This window comes from Pelecanus crispus, chromosome 1 (genome assembly GCF_030463565.1).
Source record: "Pelecanus crispus isolate bPelCri1 chromosome 1, bPelCri1.pri, whole genome shotgun sequence".
In the NCBI taxonomy this organism is placed as follows: Eukaryota; Metazoa; Chordata; class Aves; order Pelecaniformes; family Pelecanidae; genus Pelecanus; species Pelecanus crispus.
Window position 1 is genome coordinate 87,243,776 of NC_134643.1, and position 15,661 is coordinate 87,259,436.

The window sequence follows — 15,661 nt, forward strand, 5'->3', positions numbered from 1 at the left end:
TTTTCTCCTTTAGTGTCTTTCTGTCAAACTGCCACAGCTTTGTGAGAGATAAGTTGTAATAAATAAATAGTTCCCCTGCAAAGAAGAGCTCATAATCAAAGGATTTTGAACACAGTATTGCCAACAAGAAGGACAGGATTCATAATCGATTCTTAATTGTCAGGTAATTATCTGGCTGTATTGATGAGGTAGGTCTGAGAATGCTCACACTATCTGAAAGTCCCTGACACTATCTGAAAGTCTCTCAGCATGTCCAGAAAGCACTGTAGGGAGCTGTGTGGGATATGTGAACCCTTAATTTAGTTTTCTGTTGTTGGAAGATGCAGGAGTTATATGTTACCAACACCCTCTGGCCCACTGCACTGCATTTTCCTTGTGTATTGCATCTCCAACACCAAAATTTCAATAGAGCCAGAATGCTCAGACCCCCTTGACTCAGATTTGACACCTGTAACATCTAAGACAGAAGACAGAATATTTCACAAACATGAGATGCAGACCATGGTCTGGCCCGTAAGTACATCTACATCTTTCATCCTCAACATGAAGCAAAATGCTGAAAACTGAGAAAGACTGAGCAAGACGCTACAGCTTCACATATGCACTGTCATCTGCAAATTATAGGTCAACAACTTCATATATTAAGAAGGTCAATCCTACTTAAATATGTCACCTCCTCTTGTACTTTTTTTTTTATTTTCAGATTTAGTAGTTTCCCAGTGTGGACCAGATTTGCCTGAGCCTCTCCTAGATTCCCTTCTACTCTCTCAGAATAGCATCAATTAGCCTAGTTCAGTTTACTTCAATATAAAAATGCCCCACATTTTTTCCCTTGTTCATTTGAAGATTTAAATGTGTCATCTTTTTATGGTTTCTTTGGCTCATCTGTAAAAAATGAATATTAGTGGTTTATGTTTCTGTAACACCTTTTATGCCCAAAGATCCAGAAATGCTATATTTATACATCTTTTCTATTTCTCACATTTTTGACTTTATCACCTCACCCAGTTCACCTCCCACCCAGAATATAATTGTTCCCAATTGCTATTTGTATTTCTGTCCTGTCTAGTTTTAAAAAAATCCATCTGCAATTATTTTCATATATTCATATATTACCTTGCCCTATAGTTCTTTCTGTATTTGTCTGCTGGATTACAAAGACTTGAACTGTAGATGTTGGGAATTTTGTTTTAATTTAATATGAACTCTGTAAGGTCTTACACTTTTCTCCTAAATCTTGCCCTCTGCATAATTTTGCGAGCAAAATATGTAAATAAAACAGTCACTGAACTCTTCATTCTTTTCCTGTCTTAGGTAAGAAGGTCTCCAGACACAAGATAGGCACAGGCAATTGCTCAAAAGCTACCTACTGGAGAGAAGATTTTGTTTTTATAATGAAACCAAAGGTGTATTAGCATTTCTATTGCTGTCAAACTACAAATTCAGATCTGGTTTGCTGTACAATAGCAAGCATTTTCCACCGGAAAAGACACTCGTCTTGAAGGTGAATCTTCTGTCTGGGTCTCGGGCAACATCAGTTCTGCTCCTGGCTGCATGGAATTTGTCTGTACAGGGTTATGAGAACAAGGATTATTCTGACTAAAGATGCAGAATGAAATTTAAATTCAGCAACTCAGGCTGAAGTTGTCTGAATGATTTTGTTTGCTGTAGAGGAATTAACAGTTACCTCATAGTCTGCAGTACAGCTGAATTCTGCTACAGCCAAGGAGTGGCAAGATAACTTTTTTTAAGCTACTGAGGCAGTATTAGACCTTTGACTCACAATACTTTCCAGGTTTATCTAAAGTACGTGTAGACTTACTTCTCTCAACTGTCCATCTACATCTCTGCTAGAGAATACGTATCCCATATAGCGGAAGAAGTAGAAGCCTATTACGTCTGCTTCTCAGCTGCCTTAGTTTGTAGCCAAGCAGCCCATGGTAAAACGTGTTGATGGTGGTTGTGTGACTATTAGGCTGTGAATACCATTAGGTCATGCACTGTCCATCCTGTGCTATGGGTATCATAGCCTCAAGCAGAAGGGGTAACAAAAAAGCAGATAGGGGTGGTGATCTCAGCCAGCAGCACTCTGTCACAGGGACCTTAAATTAGCTGTTCCATTTCTGTTTTAGGCATATGTGCTGGTTTTGTCTGGGATAGAGTTAATTTTCTTCATAGAATCTAGTATATGTTTTGGATTTGTGATGAAAAAAGTGTTGATAATGCAGGGATGTTTTCGTTATTGCTGAGCAGTGCTTACACAGAGTCAAGGCCTTTTCTGCTTCTCACACCACTCCACCAGTGAGTAGGCTGGGAGTGCACAAGAAATTGGGAGGGGACACAGCTGGGACAGCTGACCCCAACTGACCAAAGGGATATCCCATACCATATGATGTCATGCTCAGCATATAAAGCTGGGAAAGAAGAAGGAAGAGGAGGACGTTTAGAGTTATGGCGTTTGACTTCTCAAATAACCATTATGTGTGATGGAGCCCTGCTTTCCTGGAGATGGCTGAACACCTGCCTGCTGATGGGAAGTAGTGAATTAATTCCTTGTTTTGCTTTGCTTGCATGTGTGGCTTTTGCTTTACTTATTAAACTGTCTTTACCTCAACCCACGAGTTTTCTCACTTCTACCCTTCTGATTCTCTCCCACATCCCACCGGGGCAGGGAGTGAACGAGCAGCTGTGTGCTACTTAGTTGCTGGCTGGGGTTAAACCACGACAGCATATTAATGCAACACAGACCTTTCAAATTAAAATTATGTAATTTTTTTGCAGCATCTGAAATACCCAGTGCTATAATTTCTGTGTGTAGCACTGTAGTTCTGAAACTCCAAGGCAAGGTCACAATTACAAGGATAATTTTGTGAGTGAGGCTCAGGAAATCCCTCTGTCATAGATTTGCTATAGACACTGTGAACAATTTAAGTCAAGAGTAACTCATGTCCTATGACAACAAATACCTGGGGAAAGCAAATAAACACAGTGGACCATTACAAAATAAATAAATGTAATGAAAACTATTATTTGTATCAGAAACAATAAAGTCTTCAGGTGTACAGCTCTTTGCTTGCTAAACTAGAAACAAATAAGCTTTTAGGCAGATGGTCTAACTGCTTTAGGAGAAAACATGCCTCCAAGGGAAAAGCTATCAAGGAAAGACAGCTTCCTGTATTCTTTCCAGAACTGAAAAGAATCCTTGATACGATTTACAAGCTTAGCACATGTACACCCTACCTGTCAGAAACAACTCATCTGTTGAATAACACCTCTGAAAAGGGAAAACATCTGGGCTGGAGATAAACCTCACATCAATGAAAAGAATCTAAAAATTCTATCTGAATAAACCATGTTTATTACAAATATGGATTCCATCCAGCTGCACACCGTTCCAGAACACTGGCCGCTGCTAATGCAGATGAAGTTGGAAAGAATGCAAGCAGCTGACTCAGAATTCATTCACCACCGTGCTAAATGTGCAGCCCTCTATTTTTCCATCTCCCATTTGCTACTGAAGACAGAGTTGGAGGGTCTGAAGGATCTGAGAAGCAATCTTTTTCTACCGTTGCTATGGGACTTAGGTCCTGCTGCTCTGTATCATTTCAACATTTAAGTCAAAGGAAATTAGGGAAATATTTTCCTACTTTTAAAAATTAAATAAAGTTTCCTCCTTCTTTGTGGACAAGCTTGGTAGATTACAGATGCATCAAAGGTATTAGCATAGGACCACTTTTTTAAAAGCTTTGAATTCTTACAAAAGGCAAGATTCATAACCCTCATTCTTTTCTCAAAATCTCACATCCGAACATCTTGACATAGGTTTCTAAAACACATATAGGCACTTCAGTGACAGATGTGACTTTCAGATATGTGGAGTTGCCCACGTGCATCAATGGAAACTGTTGAAATTCTTCTTTCTTGAAAACTGGACCTAAGTGAACATGGACTTATGAGGCTATCTGGATGTACGATTCCCATAATACAAAAGAGAACTCAGTATTCAAAAATCATAGGCTATTTTGAAAATTTGAGCCTTTTAGATATATCCATCTGCCTACAGAGAGGCAAGATGGTGAGGTATGCACAACTCATTTTCTAGGAGGTTTGTGACAAAAGCTGAGGTGCGTAGAGTAAAAATAAACTTGTATTTCAATGTTCATGTCTTGATATTACTATGGAGACACAGGGCTGGAGGTTAAAATTCCAATCCTTGTAAACTGTTGTTTGAGCTGCAGTGTTTTCTCCTTGACAAATTCTTATTTATGACAGTTTTATGGCATTGAAGAGGTTAACAGTATCTTCTGTCTGGAAATGCCAATCCTTTCATTAAGAAACTACACTCATTAAGAAAGGAATTATAGTTTAATATGGTTCAATTTCAGCATTCTCTTCTTTTTAAACAAATGGTTTTATCATATCTAAATGTTGATTATACTTATTTCTTGGGCCAGCTAGCTTTCTGTGTCAGAACTACTCGAACAGAATATGCTTAGCACCATTTTCATTAGTCTGAATTTAATAATCTACACCTTTAGCATGCAAGAGACTACCACCTGATATGCAGTCACCATAGCAGTTCCAACAACACAACTTCTTCCTGCTGCAGATATAAAGGCATAACCAAATAGAAAAGGTATTTTGTATCCTCCTGCCAAAATTTAGGCTTACTTCTACAACAGCTTCTTGGAAGTCATTACACAATGGTACAGGCTAAAAACTCTCTTGATTCCCTGTCTTGTATCCTTTTGAAACAAGTCTTTGTCCCAGCTTTGTGGGAACATATCTTAAGTGATCTTTGGATTGAGCAAAGAATTTGGTCCATTATCTGAGAAGTTTTAATCTAATTTTCTGAGGAAATGAAGCTGCCACAGTATCTTGTCTGTCTCCCATTGATAACTTTTGAGCTTGTCCAACCCAGTCTAATTTGAAAGAAGAGTGGAAGTATCAAACACATTTGTATTCCTATATAGTTCTTGAAAATCAGAAATTGGGTAGAAGAATAGCCAATTTGATGATCCACTGAAATTGAAGGAGCCAGATTTCAGTTGTCATTCTTTCTACTTGCTCTAAGTTTATTAAGCTAACTGACTTGTGTTACATGTGTAATGTCTAGTCCCCAGACTAACCATGCTGTATGATGAGTAATGAAGATGTAGGAAGAAGTCTAGGCAGACCTCAGAACTAAGTTGGGAGATGAGGGGATAAAGAGCACATAGTTGCAGGAAACAAGGTTTCGTTAGCTTCCCTACTCATGGAAACCCCTTTTTATGCTAAGGATGTGAAGTTCACAAGGACTGCGAAATGGCCAGAAATCAAAGGGTTCCAACAGAGACCAGATGAGACAAACATTCAACTGCAGAGAGACATTACTGCTTGGAAACAAGGATGTTATACATGTCTGCATTAGGTACAGGTTTTCAGGAAGTAGAGCTTTCAAAGACCAGTAAAGAATGTTTGCCTTTTGTTGGGGATTTTGTTTTTCTTAGTGGAGGCTTTCTGTTGTGATATTTCTCAAAATTGGGATGAAATAGCCAGTTCCGCAGCAGCTATAAATCTACTTTCTGCTTGATAAAAATTAGGCTCGGTTTATTGTAAATTGCAGATAACTATGAGTTCAATGCAACAGCAAATCTCTCTAAACTCTAAAACTGCACATATAGCCAAACAGATTCTGTAAGAAAATTGGGAGAGAGAACTGATTCTTAAAACTGCTTGCTTTGAAGCTACTCCTTTTTCAGCCACTTCAAAGTCAAGCACTGCTCTGAAGTTTCTACATGGAGTGACTGAAATTCCAGATCAACCTGTCATAGATAAACCTGTCCATTTATTATCAGCATGGAATTCATTGTCCTTTACAGACCAGTATAGCTTAGAGTACATTACAATTACTACATGCTATCCCTAAGGTAATGGTGATAGTAAAAATATTGTGAACTGAGGCACGTTCTGAAATCCAAGGCTCTATTGTTTGCTTTAGAATAAAGCCTCTGTCCAGAACAACTGAGACTGAGCAGTCATACAAGGAACTTGATCATACACTAAGTGTCCAAATCCTCAAAAAGTCAAAGTAAAAGATGCAAGCAGGTCTTCAGTATGATAAAGGCATGGTTAGCGTATTTAGGCTGCAGCAGAAATAACACAGAGTAGCAAGAAGGAATGCAAAGATCACAAAGGTTTACAGATCTGTTACTTGTTGTTTGAAAGTTAAAAAGGAATTTAGATATCTAAATGTAAATACAAGGTAGGAACTGTGATATCTTTGTGGATCTGACCCAGGGTACTATATACTGTCAAGATTCTTAATGGGGAATATCTATTGGGGAAAAGCCAGAATCTTCTTAGTGACAGGTCACAAATTAAGCAAGCAAATTTCCAGTTGGGTATCAGGGAATAATTCTTCCCCCTAATAGAGGTTAAGCACTGAAACAAATGCTTAGAGAGTCTGTGGGGTCTCCAACGTTGTAGACTGCAAAACTCAGCTGGAGAAGGTCCTTAGCAGCCTTATCTAGCTTTAAAGTTATCTTTTATCTAAGCAGGATGCTGGACTAGATGACCTCCAAAGGTCCCTTTCACCCATATTATTCTATGATAGTAAGACATGGACAGTTATATTTGTACTATGCAGGAGATACAGGTGGCAATGGCAGGATAAACTTATAAACCTGAGCCTAGTATAGATTATGGGGTAGGTTATAAATTTGGGTTTATAGATTCATACACACAGTAGGAACAAAACCTGTTTTCATGAGATTAAAGAATGCATACTATGAGAAGAACACGAGGACATGACACTCTGGGATGAAAAACTTTTGAAGCTACATTTAACAGAATTGGACTGAAATGATAGGAAATGAGATGACAGAAATGTAAGGATGGGAGTGATGTTAAGTATCTGTAGCATTTATAAAAGTCTGAGCAGTTCTAGACCATTCTGTGTGCCAGTGCAGGTAATAAAAATGCTCTTCATCCAGCCTGCCCTCTTGACTGCTTACTGCACATTACAGTGCAGCTGGGGTACAGCAGCAAAAAAACAGGTGACAAATTGTAGTTATGGATGTTGATGTTTAATTGAAGTTGTGTTCCTTTTTATAAAGATGGAGATTTTGCAATGCGTGTAGGGTAGAAGGTCCAGTGCAGGGCATGAACAGTCCTAGTTCAGCATAGAACAGAAGGACATATGAGAGAAATGTTATTACTATTAACTGAAATTTACTCTTTGCAAAGTACCTCATGAAAGGCTAGCAAAGCATTATTTAAAAAGTGCTGAGAGGTACCTTTCTTGAGGTAGGACAAGGTTGCATTTTGATTATCTTTGGCACGTGATAGACCTAATGTCGATTATTGTTTTAGATTTAATGTCACAGACTTAACTGCAACACCTTCTTGGTGTACAGGATCTGTGTTAACAAGGAACAGCTGGAGAAATGCCTTGTGCTTTCACCTATACTCTGTTGTGTAGAGCAGATGGTCTATCATTAGACTCTGTTGCCCATCTGTTTGTCTGAAACCCCTTAAGCCTCATGAGGAGGGAGCTAAGTTGCATGGTGGGGAGTTTCTCAAGTGCTGGCTAAAGTCTCATACCTGCTTCTGTTGAAGTCAGAGGGCTTTGCAGCTTCAGCTCAGTGGGGAATCATGTTTTAGAACTGTTGCCCTCTGGTAGATAATATTAAAAGTGAAGTACAGCTGGTAAATGGCTATATTCATTCTTCATTTCATGGGATAGAGACTAAATTACTGCAATCAATAATCTGGAAACGAATCTCCACATATAACCATGGTGTTCCCTGCAAATATACAGCATATGAATTTGTTACAGCGTAATGGTCTCTGTCACAAGTCAAGAATCTGAAAGGTAAAGAATTAAATAGAGGAGAATTTTAAAACTTAGTAAGGAGGCAAGCTGTGATGTTCTGTGGCTAGATTTTCTGTGGTTTTGTTTCCATTTGTCCTGGTTTTGGCTGGGATAGAGTTAATTTTCTTCCTAGTAGCTGGCACAGTGCTGTGTTTTGGATTTAGTATGAGAATAATACTGATAACAGGCTGATGTTGCAGTTGTTGCTAAGTACTGCTTATGCTAGTCATAGAATCATAGAATCATAGAATGCTTTGGGTTGGAAGGGACCTTTAGAGATCATCTAGCCCAAACCCCCTCCAGTGAGCAGGGACAGCTTTAACCAGATCACGTTGCTCAGAGCCCCATCCAACCTGACCTTCAATGTTGCCGGGGATGGGGCCTAGTCAAGGACTTTTCAGCTTCCCATGCTCTGCCAGGTGCACAAGAAACTGGGAGGGGGCACAGCCAGAATAGTTGATCCAAACAGACCAAAGGGCTATTCCATACCATATGATGTCATGCTCAGTATGTAAACTGGGGGGAGTTGGCCTGGGGCAGCGATCGCTGCTCAGGAACTGTCTGGGTATCGGTCAGCAGGTGGTGAGCAATTGCATTGTGCATCACTTGCTTTGTATACTATTACTACTAATATTATTATATTGTTATTATTACTACTACTATTTTACTTTATTTTATTTCAATTATTAAACTGTTCTTATCTCAACCTAGGAGTGTTTCTCACTCTTACTCTTCCGATTCTCTCCCCCATCCCACTGGGGCAGGGGGAGTGAGCAAGCAGCTGCGTAGTGTTTAGTTGCTGGCTGAGGCTAAACCACAACACCATTCTTCAGTGTAATCAGGAATGGAAGAGGTGGATATACTCAAGCACACTGGTTATTTTGACACAAGATTGACACCTGTAAGTAAATCTGGCAGTCTGAGAAATAAAGGCTAGACCATCAGGGCTATGGTGTTTCTGAGAGACATTCTGGACTTCTCAGCCTTTTTCTGGCTCAACACCGTATATCAGGACAGTTAGGAACAACATGCTTTCTAATAGAGCTCTTCTGAATTCGGTGCCTTGCTAAGAAGTATGGACTTTTTGGTTGTTGCATGTTACAGCAGCCTTTCTCCTGTTCCAGAATCCAGTCTAATCACAGAACAGCACTGGTGTGTGGATCACAGAGCAGCACAAACTGCAACCAGCAGCCTCACAAGGCCAGTGGCTCTTGCAGGTTGCAGCTTCTGGTCTCACACAGATTTACAGCTACGTCTGACATGGTAACACTGCACATTCCTGCTTTCCACTGGGGCATCCCATCCCTTTTAAGGATTCATGAAAGGCAAATAAAACCAAATTATGAAAAAAAAAAAATCCTTCCTACCTTCCTATTGTTTTAAGCCTCTCCTTTTCTGACTAAAGGTGAGAATTTCATTTAATGTCATCACTGTTCATTCATTTGGTAGAAGCTGAGACATTACAATAGTGAAAAACAGGAAGGTGCCTTAACAAGTGGTTAAAAATCAGGGTGAAATTCTGATATGATCATGGGAATTTAAAATTAAAAACTGAGGTCAACTGTGAGAGCTAAGAATGTTATTGCCAGCCATATGTTACATAATTGGTATTACTTCTATCAAAACTTGAAGTGCACCTAATACCTAAAATAGCCATTAAATGCCAGGGAACATTTAAATTGACTGATCACCATGGAATACTTTTCCTTCTCTTCCATTCAGTTATACAGAAAAAAAGCAGTAGGTATAAACTATGTTGTATGTTTTCCTGCAACAGGTTTTCCTTCTAAGATTTCTGGTTTTCAGGAGTTTTGACAGATCTCTTCTCTTTGCAGCACTACATCCAAAACTCTCTACAACAAAAGCAATCAAGATGCACAGATATAAGAAGGGGAAGCAGCCTGTTGTTCTGACAGGGCTATTAGAGGCTTGGCTTTTGTGGTAAGTCAGAGGGAAGGTTTGGGGTATGTCTATTGCCTGTCTGTTGTTGAAAGTGATGGAAGAGGAACAGCTGATAGCAGAATTTTCCATTTGAAGTAGGCTATAGCGTCTGGGAAATAAAGAGGTTTTCCAAGTTTAGTGTCATTTTATTTCTGATTTGCCTTTCAGGGAGTTGCACAAGGGGAAGAAATATCTCTGCATCAATAAAATGCATCAGGTCTTCCAGCTAATTTTAAAATATTGTTCACAAACTCAAGGAATCTAAAAATCAACCATATCAATTTCATTCCTGGGCATTCACTGCAGAATCACCTCTCTATTTGGTAGTAACAACTGTTAACATTAAATGCTTACTACTTGCACTGATACTGGTATTTTAATGTCCTATCTGGCCAGATCGGGCAAGCACTTCTATACCAACAACAAGTAACACTCAGCTGCGTTGTGCTGTTCAAGGGCCAAACTCACACTATCACTTCCAGCTCCCATGATCAGGTTTGGCATGGCAGAGCGAGAAGGTCGTGAAGATGTCATATTGCTGGAACAGCACTGGCTTAAACTACAGTTGTTAGTCTTTCCCTTCCCCTTGTATTCGGCAATAAAAGTAGTCAAATAGCACCAGTCTTGCCTCATTTTTTGAGACAGGATGGAAACCCTCAGATTTACGTGTGGCCATCTGAGTGGCGTCTTCAAGTCCTGTCAATCCAGCACTAGTTCTAGGGCAGCTGGGTTCTGTGAGGCAGTAGCTGGAACAAGGGTTAATAGTTCTTCCTGTGTGCACATGAACACTGATAGTTCAAGGTTCCTGGTGAGTGATGTTCTCTGCTGCTTGGATAGATTTGGCAGTTTGTAGTCAAATAGGATGAAGAAATTGTTCTGTGCTGTGTTTCCCTGGGAGTAGCTCAAACCCTATATTGTTATTTAGCAAGTCATGATTCAGCTCCTTTTCCTCCTGTAATGTGGGGCTCAGTAAATAACGAGGCAGTTTTCTAGGACTGCCTTTGCACAAACTAGTTGGACTAGCTGGGAGGAGGATCTAGGTTTCTCACTGTTCTGCCCTTGTTGGCCCCTTCCCTTCTATGTGCATCAGAGGGGACTCATCAGTGTCACCTTAGTACTTCTTTTCTACAGTATAGCTCACAGTGTAGATAGACTGTGCTGGAGAATAAAAAGACTGTCCTTTCTCTGCAGAGTCCAACCTTCAGTCTGCAAGGCCCTATAAAAGAAGCCTCCATAATGTGCGGTGGGTCACCCAGGTAAGCTGATGTAACTCCACAAAAATCCTGAATTACAGACTATTTATCATCATGGCTATGAAGCCATGAATGGTGCATAGGGATCTATAGTCAGAACATTAGGGGCCTGTTAACAGATGGTAGACAGTTGTATTTTAAGGATGACTAGGAAACTCAGCTCTTTTTGTGAAAGAAATTATTTTTAAGGACAAGATCATTTTCTGAGGCATGAAACCCTAGCCTTGTTAGCAGTTGTTTTCACTTTGTGATCAACTATAAGCCAGGGAAGACATGCTATTGTTATCTGGAAGCAGTGAGCAGAAATGTAAACGTCACTGATGGTTTTTATTCATCTCCAAGTGGGGAGATATTTATGTGCCAGATTACTTTAAAACGCCTCACATCACAAGGCACGGCTTGTTGTAGAAATAGCAACAGAAGTTATAGGAGCCTGTACTGAAAATATCAAAGTTGAGCACAGTGAAGAGGAAGAGTTTGTTGCAGATCACTGCATAAGGAGTTACAAAGGTACAAAGCCAGGTAAGTGTGAACTTTCCATCGTGATTTTCTTCTTGGTTGCTACTATCATACCTGCTGTGTAAGTGCCTGACTTGCTGAAAAGAATCATGGTTCCAGTGATGTACAAATAAACAAGTGATATACACCCTTATGAGAAACTCATGATGGACACAAAGTGGAAAGGAAACAAAAATAGCTTGGTACTTTAAAGCTACTTTACCTCACCCTGCCAAGTGCATGAAAATCTGTTGAGAAAAGGGAGGGGACTACAGCCCCCATTATCAATGCTCATTATGTGTTTCTTGTAGCCAAAGTAGCTGTACCACTGGACAGCCTCTTCCCCACCCTTTTGAAGGCTAACTCTGAAACTCCGCTAACATCGTATCAGGCCAAGATGTTTTTTGTAAGCAAAGGGCACTTAATCATCCCTAATCAGAAGAACAAACATTCAGTGTCCTTTAACCAAGGACATCCCAGAGCAACTAGACCTCAAAGGAGAACTGAGAAACTGATAAAAGTGATAAAAACTGATAAAACTGATAAAAAAATAACTCCTGCCCCAGAAGGTGCCAAAAAAATGGATGATTGCCGAAGCATGGTAACTGAGGGAAAGGTAATTCCAGCAGGGAGAGATCATGACCACCGACTTGATTTAGGACCACAAGGATTTGCTCCCCTACACCCATAAGGAGCATGCATGCTAATTTACATAGCAAGCAGGGCTAATTAGAATATAGTTGACCAATAGCAGATAGGATGGTAATTACTAACCAATCATTGTAAAAAAGGTAATTACTAACTCTATAAGTTTTGTGTATAAATAAGGTGCAGAAAGTCTCGTTTGGTGTGCTAGCTTCGTGGAATTACCACTTAGCACCCATCTCTGCGCAGAAATGAAATAAAATCGGTATCTCGACTCAGTGTGTGAATTGGATTGTTATACACCGGGTGACGAACTCCCTTTGTGAGACACCCACCCCATCATCATCTTGACTGACTCTCTAGTGACAGTGAACAAGAACCAGAAAGTGCTAATCAACTAGAAAACCAGTTACTTTTAGGACCTTTCTCAGTATCAGGCACCAAGATGAAATTCACATGAAAAAGTAGAACTGTGCTATTTTTAGAGGCTAATTATTAACAAAAATAACCAGAGTATCTGTACAAATTATATTCTTAAATTAGCAGAAAATTTAATGGAAGCCCTCCTCTGCTTAGCAAATTTCTGATGCACTGATCCCTGAAAATCACTTTGCATCTGACATCCCAGTCATTCTCTTGCCCTCTCACTGAGCTTCAGATGTTTCACAACAGTTCTAGGAAGACATTACATTCTGTAGGCTTTTCTGAGCTTTAGGATGGGCGAGGGGGAAAATTGCCAGTTGATCGCCTACTCCATGTCCTAGCCAAGCTTTTGATCTACATTTCAGTGTAGTTTCAGATGTAGTTTAACTCTAGAGGAGGTCTCTGCCTGAGAAGTATCCAGGTTTATCCATTATTACTTTTTAACCTCTGCAGGATAAATGAGGACAGAAGGGAGAACAAGACTGAGAAATCACAGTTCCTGAGCTGAAGTGCCAGAGAAAATCAGCCCACTAATTTACACAGTTCAGCACAGCTTCAGAACTACCAGCAAACAGGCACCAACTTTTAATGTAAGTCCCACATTTAGCACTTTCATTTGTCAATTAGCAAAAAAATAGCCTGTTTCCCTGCACAGAGCAAAGACACCCTGCCACTTCTTTTGGAGCTGTAGCTCACTGGGTCTTAATATGTTATAGCACAGATTTTCTCTTCATCACCTCTCATAACCACGCTGGCAGCTTTTTTGTCCTCTGTGTTGATTTTGAGTCCACCTCACTGTGTGACTTTGAAGGAGTCAGCTATCTCTTAGTGTGGGTTATCAGAGTAACTCTTGTGACCAACTAAACCCCTAGAGGTGGAATATGACTCTCTGAATCAACCCCTAAAATAGAAGAAAGCTCACTGGAGATGGGCAAGGGCGATATGCCCAATAAACTCAGGGAATAATGCGGGGTGTGACTGACCACAGCTGTTGCAAAGAAGCTGACTTTATCTCAATACAAAGAGTATTAGATCGTGGCCTTTGTTTCAGTTAAGCAGCTATCAAGAGTTGAGTGGATCAACTGGTGGTTTAAATGTTTCTCCCTGAGTTCATTAGAAGAGAGTGAGTGTCTCCCCGAGTTAGCCAGACTTGCATGGGGGAAGTGATTACATGGCTCAGCCCAACATAAACTATAAAGGTTCAACAACTAACAGAATAATTTCAGTGAGAGCAACGGGCTTGAGCTGCCTTCAACATACTCCTTCCCAGTGGCTGGGGACACCCAGCATCATGACAGTGAGCATAACACAAGAACCAGTAATGGGAATCACATTGGTATTACGACTGAACTGCAATTGCAATTCCTATATTTTGCTAAGTGTATCTTACATTTTGCTGTGGTTTAACCCCAGCCAGCAACTAAGCACCATGCAGCTGCTCGCTCACTCCCCCTTGCCCCAGTGGGATGGGGGAGAGAATTGGAAGAGTAAGAGTAAGAAAACTCCTGGGTTGAGATAAGAACAGTTTAATAATTTAAATAAAGTAAAACAGTAATTATAATAATAACATAATAATAATAGTAATAATAATATACAAAGCAAGTGATGCACAATGCAATTGCTCACCACCCACCAACCGATACCCAGCCTGTCCCCAAGCTGTGATCGCTGCCCCCCCAGCCAGCTCCCCCATTTATATATTGAGCATGACATCATATGGTATGGAATACCCCCTTGGTCAGTCTGGATCAAATATCCTGGCTGTGCCCCCTCCCAGTTTCTTGTGCACCTGGCAGAGCATGGGAAGCTGAAAAGTCCTTGACTAGCATAAGCAGTACTTAGCAACAACTAAAAACACCAGCATTATTCTACTAAATCCAAAACACAGCACTATACCAGCTACTAGGAAGAAAATTAACTCTATCCCAGCCAAAACCAGGACACATTTGTATTGTGTTTTCAGTGTATTTTGTATCACTCCATTAAATCAGAAATCCCATGTAACATCAACTGTCTTCAAATATGACATTTGATATTTAACATTACACTCTCCATGCATGGAATATCTAAAAGAAACTAGTCAATAGAGTATAGTTAGAACACCTATCTGCACTAGTATTTTCATTTGGAATCATTAGAATAAAACTCTTGTGACGACAGTCAAAGTTTTATTTTTATCAGATGTAAAGTGCCCAGCTGTAAACAAATCACTGGGGAGAAAAATGGCAGAAAGCCTGTAATTTGTACTCAGGAGCCCAGGCTGCTAAAACAAAAGTAGCAGCTTTTCTGCCTTACAAGCATGGTTAAGCGTATGGGTGGGAGGAAAATTCTGACTCTGTTCTCTCTTGGGCACCTGGAAGTTCAGGAAAACACTTCCTCCTGAGATTTACAATGAAGAGTGCATCTTCTTTTCCCTCTCCAGGCCTACCTTGGAGTCAGAATGTATGAACTTTATACTGAATAGTTTCAGGTTAGTTAAAATACCACAAACAGTCTACCTTGAACCACCGCCATTGCTCTTCATTAAGGGGCTGTCTCCATCCTGGCTTTTGCTGTTACCATTTACCTTCCCTTTCTTGCTGTCGCCATTTTCATAAGGAGTTGGGTGTTTTGTCTCAGCACTTCGATTGATGCTGATTCATAAGGCAGGATATGTTATTGTGTGCTAGGAGCAGGCACACGCTTGGCTAACACTGAATGAAAATCCTTGCCTGATTTATGGACACAATGTAGAATGCTTTGTCCACAAAATCCAACCTGTGACTGTCCTGACAGTTCATAGAATCATAGAATGCTTTGGGTTGGAAGGGACCTTTAGAGATCATCTAGCCCAAACCCCCTCCAGTGAGCAGGGACAGCTTTAACTCGATCAGGTTGCTCAGAGCCACATCCAACCTCACCTTGAATGTTTCCAGGGATGGCGCCTCCACTACCTCGCTGGGCAACCTGTTCCAGTGCCTGACCACCCTCATTGTAAAAAATTTCTTCCTTATGTCTAGTCTAAATCTATTCTTCTTTAGTTTAAAACCATTACTCCTTGTTCTGT

General features: G+C 40.2%; 1 protein-coding gene across 1 annotated transcript in view; it reads right to left on the reverse strand.

The window, feature by feature from the left end:
- PRMT8 (protein arginine methyltransferase 8) overlaps nucleotides 1-15,661 on the reverse strand; it is an 82,134-nt gene that overhangs the window by 40,042 nt on the left and 26,431 nt on the right. The window lies entirely within an intron of this gene.